Source organism: Prosopis cineraria, unplaced genomic scaffold, assembly GCF_029017545.1.
Source record: "Prosopis cineraria cultivar Desert tree isolate PC_DT_omini unplaced genomic scaffold, ASM2901754v1 PC1, whole genome shotgun sequence".
Taxonomy (NCBI): Eukaryota; Viridiplantae; Streptophyta; class Magnoliopsida; order Fabales; family Fabaceae; genus Prosopis; species Prosopis cineraria.
The window spans coordinates 9465803-9480823 of NW_026555332.1; positions in this window are offsets into that span (position 1 = coordinate 9465803).

The following is a 15021-nucleotide window of genomic DNA, read 5'->3' on the forward strand; positions in this document are numbered from 1 at the left end:
AATTTTCTCTCAATCTCTACACCAAATACCTTAGATGCATTACTTCTACTTTTTCAATTTAAAACATTCAACAATTTACTAATAACCAAACAAGTTCCAAGTACTCCAATAGCTACATGCAATCTCATAACCAAATTCCTTTACAAACCTATAGGTTAATTCTTGAATTAATAATTTCTATAAATATTCAAAAGTCAAGTTCAATTTTCTCTTACAAGGCTTTCAACAAACAACTCATAGGCACCAATATTCAATTTGTATATCTAAGATATTCTTTTCCAATTTCACCTCAATAAATTCTTTACATCAACCATTTTTAATTTAAGTCCAAAATTATGACCCAGATATATATCACTACTAAGCCTTAAGTCAAATTTTTAGCTCAAATTTGAATCTTCTTCTTCTTACAACATATGGACAGCAACAAAATTCTATCAAAGAACTCTATAATTTCAGCCATCAACTCATACTCCCTCTCACATAGCTCAACAAAGGAAGAAAGCTCAAAATCCTCACCTTAATCACCAAGAACAATGAAAGAGGGAGAGATCAAGAGACCGCCAATTGAATAGGGAGAAAAGATGAGATCTCCAGCTAAGCAAGGAAAAAAAAGGAAAGATAAAGCACTTCTCAAAAGAAAGGAAAAAGAACAGAATCAACGTCAATTTCAGCTCATGACCAGCACTACCAATTTTGATGACCTAAATTCTCCCACCCATTAGCAACACGTGAACGTAGTATATGAGAACAGAGCAACAACCAGAATTGAGTAGAGAGAAGAAGCATCATAACCAAGAACATAGCAGAAAAAAACTCGACAGTAGCACAAGCAAAATGATCCCATAATCTATAACTTAACCCAGTGAAACACTAAGCTTGAACAAGGGAGAAGGAAGAGATTTTTATCAACTTTCAATAGTAAAAAATGAGCTCCAACTCCAGCCAGTTGCGAGAGATTAATGGTAAAACCTCACGCTGGCAATGGCTGAAAATGGAAAGAAAGGGATCGGAGACACAGTGGAAGAGTGAAGGAATGAACCGTGAGGTAGAGCACTTGTCTCTCTCTTGACAGATCTGGAACCATCGAAGAAGAGGATGAAAAGCTTTATTAGATCGAAGAGGGGCAGTTTGGTAATTTCAAAAAGCAAAAAAAAATAAAATCCCCCTTTTGGTCTCAACCAAATTTGAATTTAGGACTTGATGGTTGGGTTGATTGTACTCTTCCACTGCACCAATACTCTTTCTTGTCATAATTGTCCCAAAATTAATATTACTATAGTGAATACACACAATTATATATTTGATTTAATTTTTTAAATTTTTATTTCAATTTATTTATTTATTTATTTTACACAGAATTTTATGGGTTATTACATTGTAGGTCCCACATATTTTGTTTAGGCAAAATATCAGCTAGAGGATGAAACAAAGAAAAAGCAATTTGAATCCACGATATTTGAGAGAATGAAAAAAATAAGATAGGGATTGGAAAAGCAAATTGCATAGATATTATTATCAAAGTATGCTACTGACAAGGAAAGGCTGAATAGGCTACCTACTCTTTCTCCTAGCAAGTAAGCTTGGCTTGTACAACATTTTGATTCTAACGAAAAAAAGCTAGGGATTGGAAAAGCAAATTGCATAGATATTATTATCAGAAGTATGTTACTGACAAGGAGAGGCTAGATAAGCTACCTCTTTCTATTTCTTCTAGTGAGTAGGCTTAGCTTAGATAATATTTTGGTTTTAATGAATTCAAGGTATACTACTATTAAAATTATAATTTTCATAATTAAAATATAATATTAATAACTTTCCAATTTTATTGTAGGAAATAATTGTGAGAAATAAAACAAATAAAGAAAAGCAAGTAACAAAACATACATGTGGACCTTGATCATTTATAGAAGTTGAAGACATAATGGTGAGTTCTTAACTTTAATATCTTTATATTTCTCTATTATTTTTTTCCATTAATGTTGTTGTCTATTTTCTTGTAGAAAGATTTTGTCACAGGAGATTTGCCATCAATTTTTTTTTTTTTTTGTGTAGTGAAACTCGTGTCCATAGGAGGACACTTCCTGAGTATCTAACACATATAATTCAATTTAAGAAATTATCAAATTTGTAACCATATTAAATGTAGCAGGGAAAATTAAGTTTGCGTGCCATATGTACAATCATTTTTTTATTTAATTTTTGGGGATATATAACGTAGTTTAGAGTTGAACGACACAGTGGCAAATTACGTTTGCAAGGCATATATAAAATAATTTTATATTATATATGTAGTTTTGGGGATAAAAAATAGGTCATAGTTGAACATGCTGGATTCTTATTTATAAGCCATGGTCTAGGCGATAGAAGAATAAAGGAACAATAAACAAAGTGAAGAAGCATAAGATGGAAGGTAATGTAGTTTTGGAGAAGGCGCTGGAAAGAGAGAGGAGGAGAGGATAAGCGCTGGAAAGAGAGAGGAGGAGAGGATAAAAGTAAGTGGTAATTGAGAAAAGAAGAATATTCTTCTTATTTAGGTTAATCAAAAGAATATTAGAATTAATTGGAATTAATCTGAGGACAAAAGGAAGTGGTAATTGGGAAGAAGAATATGGAATTAATTGGAATACAAAAAAGGAGAAAAGGAGAATATTCTTCTTATTTAGGTTACAAGAAGAATATTGAAATTAAGTAGAGGACAAAAGGTGGTAATTGAGAAGAAAAATATGAAATAATTAGAATATGGAAAAGGAGAAAAGAAGAATATTCTTTTCATTTAGGTTAGTAAGATGAATATTAAAATTAATTAGAGTTAATTAGAGGACAAAAGGAGGAGAGGACAAAGAGACTGAAGGAACGTAATTAATTGGGAAGGAAGGACTGAATTAATTGGCCTACCACTATTATATTAAAAAATAAAACTAAAGGAACGGAATTAATTGGGAAGGAAGGATCGAAGGAATAGGTAGTGAGAGAAAATATTTGGAGAAGGCCAGACACAGTTAAGGTTGTTAGGTTGTACTCGCTCTTCTGTTCATCCATCTTAATCTCAATTCCCTCTTCTTTCTTTGTTTCTTTCTTTTTATAGAAGATTCTTTGTTTTTTCTTTAATAAAAACGAAGAAGATGTTGATATAAGTTGTATTTCATGTTCAAATAACACTTTTAAAAATATTTACACATTATCTATCAATAAGAACCTTACATGAGCTATAAAATTTGAACTCACAACCTTACACATTATGAGCTAAATTTTTACCAACTTGATCAATTTTTTTTAAAAAAAACATTGTGTCTTGATGAGTTTTTTTTTTTCAGGTCCATTTGGTATGTATAAAAATATGACAAAGTGGTAAATATTTTACAAGATGAAACCTTTAAAAAAAGTTAGTGTTTGAACCATTGTCCATGTTTAGGGCTAATTTTTCTTTCATTGTTATGATTTATGATCGTAGTACAAATTTCTTAATTTCAAGGTCAATTTTTTAAAAAGTAAATTTCATTCTTACTTATTTTCAAGAAAATTATATATATTTAATTTTTTAACTTTATATAAAATTTTAATTTGAACCTTTAAATATTTAAAAGTACATGTGTTAATGATCCCCATATTTGTGAGGACAGCAATAAACGTGTGTGAGAGGGAGTGAGGGTTAAGCAAATTAACACTTTTCATGAAACTTGATGCCTATACGTCAAAATATAATGGGAAATCATTTATTTATCTTCTTCTTCTATTTACTTAGAATTTTCCAATTAGTGTAAATAATTTAACAATAGGGGATTCTTCTTCTAATTCCAACTCTTCCCTATTCTTGGAATTTTTGCTGCTTGTCCTTTTAATGTGTCCGATGCAATTATAATTATAATAAATATAATTATTAATTATTATTAATATAATAATTATTAATTAATTAACATCATAATTACTCCCTCCATTAAAAAATATAAGACATTTTGTGAGGGGTTGGATGTTAAAAAAATATAAGGCATTTTATAGTATTTCAAGGTGTAGTCATTATTATTTTTTTTTTGAAAAGTGCTTCTTTTGAATAAATCAATTTAAATTTATTTTAGAGGGAAGCACTCTATTAAATAAGAATAAATATGAAAATAAAGGGTTAGTTTGAAGACAAGTAATTACTTTATTTGAGGGTGAGATTTGATTAAAAATGTCTTATATTTTTTATTAGAGGAAGTATCTTAATAATAATTATTAATTATTATTGCATCTAGAAATTTTTTTTGGAAAACACTGGATGTTGAAAGTTAGTTTAATGAATTAATTATTATAAGCAACTGTAGAGTTATCCTATGAATTTCTCTCTTGCATGTTTTCTCAACTACAATGCTATGTGAGAAAAATTATATGAGGTCATGGCTCTAGAAATTTTGTGTAGTGTGAAGGAATTTAATTTTTTTTTTCCTTTTTGGGGAAGGCCAGCTAAAGCTAGAAAAGGCTACTATGATGAGAAATTAACCACTGTGGGACAGATCCCTCTTTTATCTATCAAAGTGAGAGGATTACATCCTTTAGGTACTTCAGTGATATGCGTCCACTTGTCTTGGAAATCTTGGGCTAATTTGGCCAGGTAACTCGTGCAACTCATGGCCTCTCTAGAAAGTAATTTAGAGTTGAATGCATTTGCATGCATGTATATGGCAAGAATTAATTTGTTGAACACATTAATTTTTATATAAGATGATGTGGCAAAATATGATACATTGAATATTTATTGAAGGGATGGGATTTGGGACGCTGAGGGAGATACCGCTGAGAGGATTTGAATCCGTTAATATATGGATGGTGAAAAGTAGGAGAGAGAAATGACCATCATATTTTATATTTGAAAAAGACTTGAATTTTCTCAGAGATACTGTTTTTTAAAATGTCTGGTTGAAGTAAATTGATATTTTTTTTCTCAAAAAATATATGATAAAATTTGACAAAATAAATTAAAAATTTTTACATTTTATTTTAAACTAGTTCGATCTGATGACTAGATTTACTTGATCTTCTGGCAGAAGCACAATCTATCCATCCACATTATCATCTGTGACAAAAACACATCTAGCTAGCTCGATCTCTCGAATTAAAGTGACATGCTTTAATTTATTTCTAATATCATAATATCTTTCATGGCTTAAAGTATGTAATGTGTTGTTGTTAATTGATTAGATCAGATTAGCTGTGGATGGGAAAACTTTAATAGGGAGGCTCGTTTTGATACAAGCGATCGATAATGGAGAGCCTCGTTTAAAAATCCATTGAAAAACAAGCATGTAGGTAGTAAAACACCAAATCTGTATGTACTTGTGAATTTGTGTTGACAAAAGGAACGGAATTAATTGGGAAGAAAGGACCAAAAGAATGGGTAGTGAGAGGAAATATTTGGAAGAGGATAGACACAATCAAGGATGTCAGGTGTCTGGTTGGATTGTTTGTAGTTGTACTCCGTCTTTTGTTCATCCATTTTAATTTTAATTCCCCCTTCTTTCTTTTTTTTCTTTCTTTTTTAGAGAAGATTCTTTCTTTTTTGTTTTTTTTAGGGAAAAAAAGATATTGATATATGTTGTATCTCATGCATGTTCAAATAACACTTTCAAAAATATTTTCACATTATCTATCAATAAGAGCCTTACATGAACAGTAAAATTTGAACTTACAATCTTATACATTATGAGCTAAATTTTTATCAACTTGATAATTTTTTTTTGAAAATATTGTGTCCTGATTAGTTTTTTTTGAGGTCCATCTAGTACGTATAAAAATATGATAAAGTGGTAAATAATTTACAACATGAAACCCTTAAAAAAAGTTGGTGTTTGAACCATTGCCCATTTTTTGGGCTAATTTTTCTTTTTTGTTATGATTTATGATTGTAGTACACATTTCTTAATTTCAAGGTCAATTTTTTTAAAAAAAGTACATTTGATTATTATTTATTTTCAAGAAAAGTATATATATTTAGTTTTTTAATTTTATATAAAATTTTAATTAAAACCTTTAAATATTTAAGATATCGTTTCAGTTATTTAAAAGTACATGTGTTAATCATCAAAAAATAATGGAAAATTATTTATCTATTTTCTTCTTCTTATTCAGTAAGAATTTTCCAATTATACACTTTCCAATGACTAATGGCAATTTATGATAATGTATACAAACATTTAAATATGTGCTTGTTAAGTGAGAAAGCAATAATAATATAATTCCAACAAATATACAAGAGATATTATATTATATGACAAACACATCTGTACCTCTCTCCATTAACCTCAAGTCGTAGTCCTCATTTGATGTTAAATTATCCGGTCAAAGATAAATTAACCCAAATCCTTACAAACCACCTATTGGGCCTCGAATAGGGGCATACCACATGGCACAAAAATACAATAACAATAACTCTCCCAACACTTCCTATAATAATTAAACAATTACATATCAATATTATATAATTATACAACATTACAATCTTTACAATTTTTTCATTTTCAACAATATTGCAACAGGACATCTCACTTGGCCAAAACACTTCAAAATACATATTCACAATTTCATCAATAATCATACAATTAATATAAATCAATACTAATGACAAATTAAAGTATAGTTACCTCGTAGCTTTTTTACTAAATTATTTCTTACAATTTATTTTCCACCACACACTTCACCAACAACAAAATTTACACATTATATATTATTATAAATATTAGTTTTAATTATTAAAACCAATAAATAACTCTAATGATAGAATTAGAGAGTATAATATGCTTCCTAATTCCATTATTAATACAAGTTTAGAGTCAGTACATTCAAGAAAAATTTCTAACTCCTCTTTTAATAATCAATAAACACTCTTTTTAATAGTCAATAAACACTAATAAGCAAAAATCATTCTCTAAATTATTTTCTATTATCAAATTTCCCTTTTTATTTCATAAATTCTCACATAAAAATATCTAAAAATTGTAAATTTAGTCTCAGGTCTAGAATCATTATTCTATAGCCATAATATGTTTTTTATCCTAAATAATTATATAAACCTCAATAAATTAACATATATTTTCATATTTAACAAAAATCTACTCATAGAAATTTAGAGTTTAATTCATAAACCTCAAATTCAAATTTCATCAATAAATTAATACTTTAGAACATTTATTATACTACTAACAACTTCAACACTCACATTTATTCATCATAAATTCATCCTTCTTCCAAATCTTAGATTTTTTTATCATCACCAAATTAGAAACTAGAGAGGGTAGATGAATAAGAAATTTTTTTAGAATACTTAACAGTTTTAAAAAATTTAAAATCACACCCATAATATTTTATTAGTAAGCCTTATCTTTTAAATTAGCTCTCTTATTGCCAGTGACTCCGCACTCTCACTCTCTCTACTCGCACACGGAAGGAAATGAAAAGGGAATGGAAAATGAAACGAAAAGAGGGGTATGCGTGTTTTTTTAAAAAAATATGGGTCCCACGCCCTTTCCCTCCTTCATTTAACATTAAGGGATCAATAAATCTAATAGGGTTAAATTATAAAGGTTCGATTGAAATAAAATAAACAACAATAACTTAATTCAAAATTAAGGGAAATTATAAAGACCTGTAGAAAAATTTTTCCTAAAACTTTTTCATTATATTCCCTTATTTATTCTAAATTTTTTTTACACACTCTAACAATTTGAAAGAGTATTTATTGAGCTTTAAATATAAATTTAACAATATAGTCAATATGTGTATATTAATTACATTTTTAAGTCCAGTTTTAGATGTCAAATTTTATGTGGCGTAGCTTTCTCAACTTACATCTTTGGACCATAATTTAGCATTAAATATTTTCCAATATAAGTATCATAAAAAATAGTATTAAATTAATCAAATTAAAATATTGTCTAAAAATTGACCAACTTTTGAATTATAGTTATCGTTGAAAATCGTCATTTAAATTGGTTAAACATAAATTGACCAGCTTTGAAGGTTTAAATTTTTAATAAATGATATAAATTTAAAAAAAACAAAAGCACTTTCAGATTTCTATAAAACTTGCTTTAATTTTTTTATTAAAATTATATATATATATTATTTAGAAGACACAGCCTACTTATATGAATTTTGAGTTACAAAAATTATATAGGTAATTCAAAAGGTATATAATATTTTAAAAAATATAAATGTTCTTAATTTCAAAATTTTAAAGCAACTTTTAATAATTTTAACATTAAGGGATCAATAAATCTAACAGGATTAAAATATAAGGGCTCGATTAAAATAAAATAAATAATAGTAACTTAATTTAAAATTAAGTAAAACAATAAAAACCTATGGAGAAATTTTTCCTAAAAGATTTTCATTATATTCCCTTGTTTATTCTAATTTTTTTTTATCCACACTCTAACAATTTGAAAGAGTATTTATTGGGCTTTAAATATAAATTTAACAATAGAGTCAATATTTCTGTATATTAATTACATTTTTAAAGTCCAGCTTTAGATGTCAAATTTTATTAGGAGTAGATTGCTCAACTTACAAGTTTGGACCATAATTTAGCATAAAATATAGTCAAATATCCGTGTAATAAAAATAGCACAAAATCAATCAAATTAAATTATTATATAAAAATTGACCAGCTTTTGAATTAGAATTTTCGTTTAGAATCGTCATTTGAATTTGTTAAACATAAATTAAGTAATTTGATATGGAAACAACTACAATTGAGCCCCACCACTAGCCGTGATTACAAATTTACTACAATTCAATTTCAATTTATTTAAAAAGTTATATGAATGGTTTTTTATGAAGCTTTTTTATCTATTACATAATTAACTTAATTTAAAAATAATTTTATTTAAATTTTACTTACAGCTTAATTTTTTTAAAACCAAGCTTTATGTTCATATTAGTGATAACAACGAAACTAAGGATTGAAATAATTTTAAAGATATTAATCATATTTTCAGCATTAAAAGTCCGTTTTTGTATAATAAAGAGGTTCATTAGCAAAGACATTAAACATAAGAAAAACAAATCAAACAACTTTGAAAATTATGGGTGAACTAATTACTAATCTATAATAATAAAATAATAATACATTATTCACCAAAAAAGAATAATTATATATTAGTTAACTCAGATTGGTGTAAAGTGATAAAGATTAAAGTAAATTTAAGCTATTTACCCTAATTGTTAGTAATTATATGCAAAATCTAGTTTTAAAATAAAATCAAACTGCCCCATATTCATTTTGAAACAAAAGTACTCGACGTTCCTTATTATTATTTTTATTTTAGGAAAATATGTTAAATTTGTAAACTACCATATATGTTCTTCCTGTTATGGACGGGATTCAGTAATTAATAGCCATATAAATATAATCATAACTACTAAAAATAATTAAATTCTTATTGTCATAAATATCAACCAATAAAAAATAAGTGATAACATTGCGTTCGTTGTGTTATAAATTAAGCTCTTGCTAGTCATCTGCTCCATCAACAATTCAAAATATTACCACACACAACTCTTTCAAATACTTAGTCCGTATTTGAGAAGCTCATCAATTTCAATGGCGAAAGCTTCAACCATCACTTTAATTTCTTGCTTTGTTTTCCTGTTGCTGATAGCATGAGGTAATAACTTGCTGATAGCATCACATATATGTATCTTTTTACTAAGGTAATTATATTCTAGACAAGTTGGAATACTAACACATCTTTTAATGAAGATTTGAGTCTCAGTTTATCCTATTGTAGCGTATTAGCCCTTTTCCATAGACCTAGCTAGCTATTGTTGGACTATATGCATGCTTTTTCTTCACATAAAGAGATTCTATGAGTGCGTGTGTGTATTTTTGCATATTCTGATCTTTATTTTATTTTATGAAAGATGAATCTTAATATAAGTTTATATTTACCAAAAGTTAAGAGAATATGACAATTAGGTCCTAAATATTGAATTAATGACAGTTAAATCCCTGATGAATTTTTATAAAAATAAGTTGAAAATAAAAAATTTACATAATTACAAATCTAGGAGTTTTAATTGAAATATAACTATTAAATTGCAACAAAAATTTTTATTTATAATTGTTTCAATTGATATATACAATTTATTTTTGAGAAAATTTTATTAGGGATCTGACCATTTAACTATCATTAACTCAATCTTTTGGGAATAATTGTTACATGTATAATTTTCACACAATATTACAGTATTCTTTTGTTTTTTTGGAGAATTACATTAAAATCTCACATAAGAGAATTAATTACTCTAAAGTTTATCAACAATTGAATTAACAATACATCAATGACCTTAGTTCAGCTGTTAATGGACTTTTGAGTGACTAATTCTTTTATGTGAAACCTGTATGTAATTTTTTTTTTTTGCCAACTTGTTTACAATATTTATGATGGCAAAAAATTGAATGAAATTATATAATTAAGAGCAAAAACATGATTTCTTTTTTCTTGTTGATACGCATGATGCTCTATATTAATTTTGATATATTGATGAAGGATTGACATCAGAAGCAGCAAGAGTAGTGGTGATGGATGTGAATGTGAAAGAAGGAATTGTAGGTGCTGTCTGTAATTACACCTCAGATTGTGGGATTCGAGGTGTTTGAGGTGTCTGTGGGATCGGTCGAGAAAGATGTGCTGTGCGTACGAATTATGTTTCTGAATGTCACTGTCTGCCCAGTTAAATTAAGCCACGATAGCAATCACGTCTTATGAGATTAAAATCAACAACAGCTAGACTCTTGATATATATATATATATATATTAAAAAAAATGAGTTGCAAGTACTAGATTTAGATAGTTGAAAATTTAAAAGGGTATCATATATTTAAATTTTAAATGTAACTTTTATTTTGCAATTGTTTAAATTGATATTTGCAACTCATTTTTTAAATAATTTTTTTGGAGATCTATCTGTTATTAATTTTTTCTCTATCTTTATAGTTTAAATGTCATGCTCCTTTAAATTAATGACTCTTTGTAATGTCTTAAATTTATGCCATTATTCTCTAATAAAAAAAAATTCAAGAGAAGTACCATTAGCTCTTGGAATTTACATTGCTGAATCTTGGACCTATTCCCTCTATTTTTTATTATTAAAGAAATTATTACTTTTGACTTGTATTTTTTATAAACAAAATCACATATTCCAATAAGCATTTATTATATATTTTTAAATCACCCCTTAAAATTTACATTAAGGAAAAACTATTAATGTATGCTTATTTTGATTAACACAAAACATTTTAGTCTGATTTTTTATTTTCAAACATAATAATTATTATAGTTAACCGACTTTATTAAAATATGTGATATAGTTTTTTTTTTCTGTTATATAGATTTTAGTAAACTTAAATAACTTTGTACTTGTGCAAAAATAGTAATCATACTCTTAAAATTATTTAAAAATATGTAACTTTTCAATAACTATTGATCTTGATAGAAGGGATTATAACTTCTTAAGTAAGAAGTCTTCAGTTTAGGCAGTTATAAATGCAGAAAACATCTTTGTCCAATTAAGCTCAACAATGCTCAAATATGTCTCAAAGTCAAATAGCTATATAAAAACATATATAACTTTCTAATTTTATCCTCTTTGCAATTAATTATCATATTAAATTATTGTATAAGAATTAAAACCTTAATAAATAAACAAGAAAAAATAGCATTAATCTAACTTTGCCTTATACTAAAGGTAATTTTTTTTTTATTTTGCCTTATATGGTTTCTCTTACACATATCAGATTGGGGAGAAACATAATTATGAGAGATGGTGCGTGAAGCAACTTAATCAAAAGGCTATTTCATTTGACAGTGCACAAAACGTAGAGCATGGAAGAGTTAGAAGCTGAAATATGTACTCCATTCAATTATATATACAAGTCACTTCTTATTAGCTGTTATCTAGAATATCTCCAAATATATTCTATCATTATTGTGTCATTATTAGCTGAAATAATGACTAATAATTATTTAATAATATCAAGGGTTATGGGTCATTTTTGTTCTTGAACTATACATGAAAGGTCACAAATAACTCCAAACTCAATTATGGATTAATTCAATATCTCAACTTTAAAGATTTCTTTAGTTATCACTTTGACGTAAAAAATACTCGATGTGCATTAGTTATCAATAGGTCATACTATTTTTAAAATATTTTATTAGATTAAGGGTCACTTTTACCCTTCAACTTCTATTCGAATAATTATTTTTACCCCTCAACTCAAATATTTTACAACAAAAAAATTTGAAAATATAATGTGGAGCCCACTAATGGGGAACTAATTGTAAGAAAATAATAGGGTGATGATAAAGAAAATTTTTAAAGTTGATGGATAGAATTAACTCATAATTGCATTTAGAGATATTTGTGACTTTTTGTATATAGTTCAAGCACAAAAATGACCCTTAACCCTTGATATTATTATGTAATTATTAGTTATTATTGTATATATGCATGACTCTTTTCAATTTTTTCTAGTTTATCTCTCTTATCTCTATGGCTTTCATTAATCATTATATTGTCAAAATCAAGGCAAGTTAATTAGAAGAATATTTTAAAGGAAAAATGACAATTAAAGACCCTCTAAGAACATTAATCTCAATTAAGGATCATAACATTTTTTATCCCAATTAAGGACCATAATAAAAACAATATAGTTTGTAAAGTGGGATTTATTGATATCACTTGAGAATTCACTAACCTAACTTGAGAAAATTGCTAACACATTATAAAAATATGAAACCCCACTTGGCAATCAATTGTTTAATAAAAAGCGCCACTTGAAAATTCACTAACTTGACTTGAAAATTTTTTTAATGTATATTATGAAAACATGAAACTCTACTTGGGAATCAATTATTTAATGAAAAACACTACTTGAGAATTCACTAACTAGACTTGAAAAAATTTTTAATATATATTGTGAAAAAGTAAAACCCCGCTTGAGAATCAATTGATTAATAAAAAGTGACTTGTCCAAAATAGGGTTTTTTTGTTAAACAAAAGATTCTCAATTGGGGTTTTAAATTTTCACAATATAGTTAGAAATTTTTTCAAGTCAGATTAGTAAATTCTCAAATGACACTTTTTGCTAAATAACCAATTCCTAAGTAGGGTTTTATGTTTTTACAATATATGTTAGAATTTTTTTTCAAGTAGAGTTAGTGAATTCTGAAGTAGCATTAGTGAATCCCAACTCATAAACTATATTTTTTTAACCCATTTAAGGACCATGGTCCTTAACAAGAATTTTAAAATGTTATAGTCCTTAATTAGGATTAATGTTCTTAGAGGATCATTAATTGTTATTTTCTCCATTTTAAAAGTACTGTAAAACAAGGCTCGATGCCATACCTAAAATTCTAGTTGCACATACATATATTTACGATTGGGTTGTTGCCATAACTTTATGATGATTAGCAAAAAAACAAAAAAAACATTACTTTGTGATGATTAGCATCCAAGAAAAAAAAAGTGGAAGAAAAAAAAGGGAACTAGAATATTAAAGGAAGAATGATAATAAAATCTTAAAAGAATAAATTAATGATAGTTAGGTTTTTAATAAAAAATTTTAAAAATGAATTACAAATATTAATTTGAGATCATAGTTGCAGACATAAATCAAAATTATGAACTAATAATTACATTTAAAATTTAAATTTTTTATTTCAAATTCAATAAAGTTGATACATGAGCCACCAGATGGTCTTGAAGATTTGCCATACAAGCCACCATAGTTGTTTAAGATTTTGTTTTTGAACTTGGCCCTCGCATTGTATACAAAAAATATTTTATTTGTAATTATAATTCATGAATGTACAGTTATTTAAATTTAAATTTATAATTTATTTTATAAAGAAATTTATCAGAGACTTAACTGTAATTAATTTTGCATTTGATTGACTTTTGTGTTTGATACAAATAAAATATGAAAATAATAGTATTATAATAAATTAGATGAGCATTTGAAATTAGAGTCAGTACTTTGGGCAGGTTGGGCTACTTCGGGTTAGGCTTGATTCAAGCTAGGCTTATTTGCATTAGACTTGAAGTATCCTACCCTTATTAAAAAATTCATATAGCTAAACCCAACTCTAACTTTTTTTGATCGAGTTTGGATTGGCTCATGGAGCTTAGCCAAAATTGCCAACCCTATATACAATTAGAGTTGGAAATTCTAGCGGTGGGGCTCATTCAAGCTAGGCTTATTTAAATCAGGTTTAGAGTATCATACTTTCTTAAAAAACACCATATAGCCAAACATTTCAGGCTTGACTTGAATTACTAGCTCTATTTGAAATGTAAAAAATAAAATCATTATGAATTATTTGAATAACTCATGCTGTATAGTTGGGCTAACAATAGTTTATTGTATCGAATGTTGACTATCAATGAAACACCTTTCGAATTACACATCCATGACAGCCATTTGGGCTTAAGAATGTTAATTAATCATTCATTTACTTCCCTATGTCGCACGGGAGCCTTTACATTATGATTTTAACAATAAAACACTATATTACTTTCATATTTGAAAATACTTAAGTGCAACTTAGTTTCATGAATCTATATATGAAGATGGTAGTTTAGCATCATTTACCCGGAAAAAAATATATTTAAATAGCCATTAAACATCGTGATTGATATCATGATCAATTAAAAAAAACATAACGAATAACAATGACCATAACCACAAAAGAAGTAATATTCTCAAAATGAATTAACATATGCAATTATTGCATTTGAATTATCTCTATACTTAATACAAATGATATGAGAAAATAATTAACATTTTAGACGTCATAATATTATACTTTTGTACCACTTAATTTTGAAATCATGTTTGCTCATCACCATAAGAGGGATTTGCTACATGTACATCTTCGATGGCATTATTTTTGGTAATACAATAAGAACAAAACTACCCTAAATAAATTACCCTTTACATTACATAAGAAAATTTCATTTGTCTTCCCTGAAAAAGTTCAA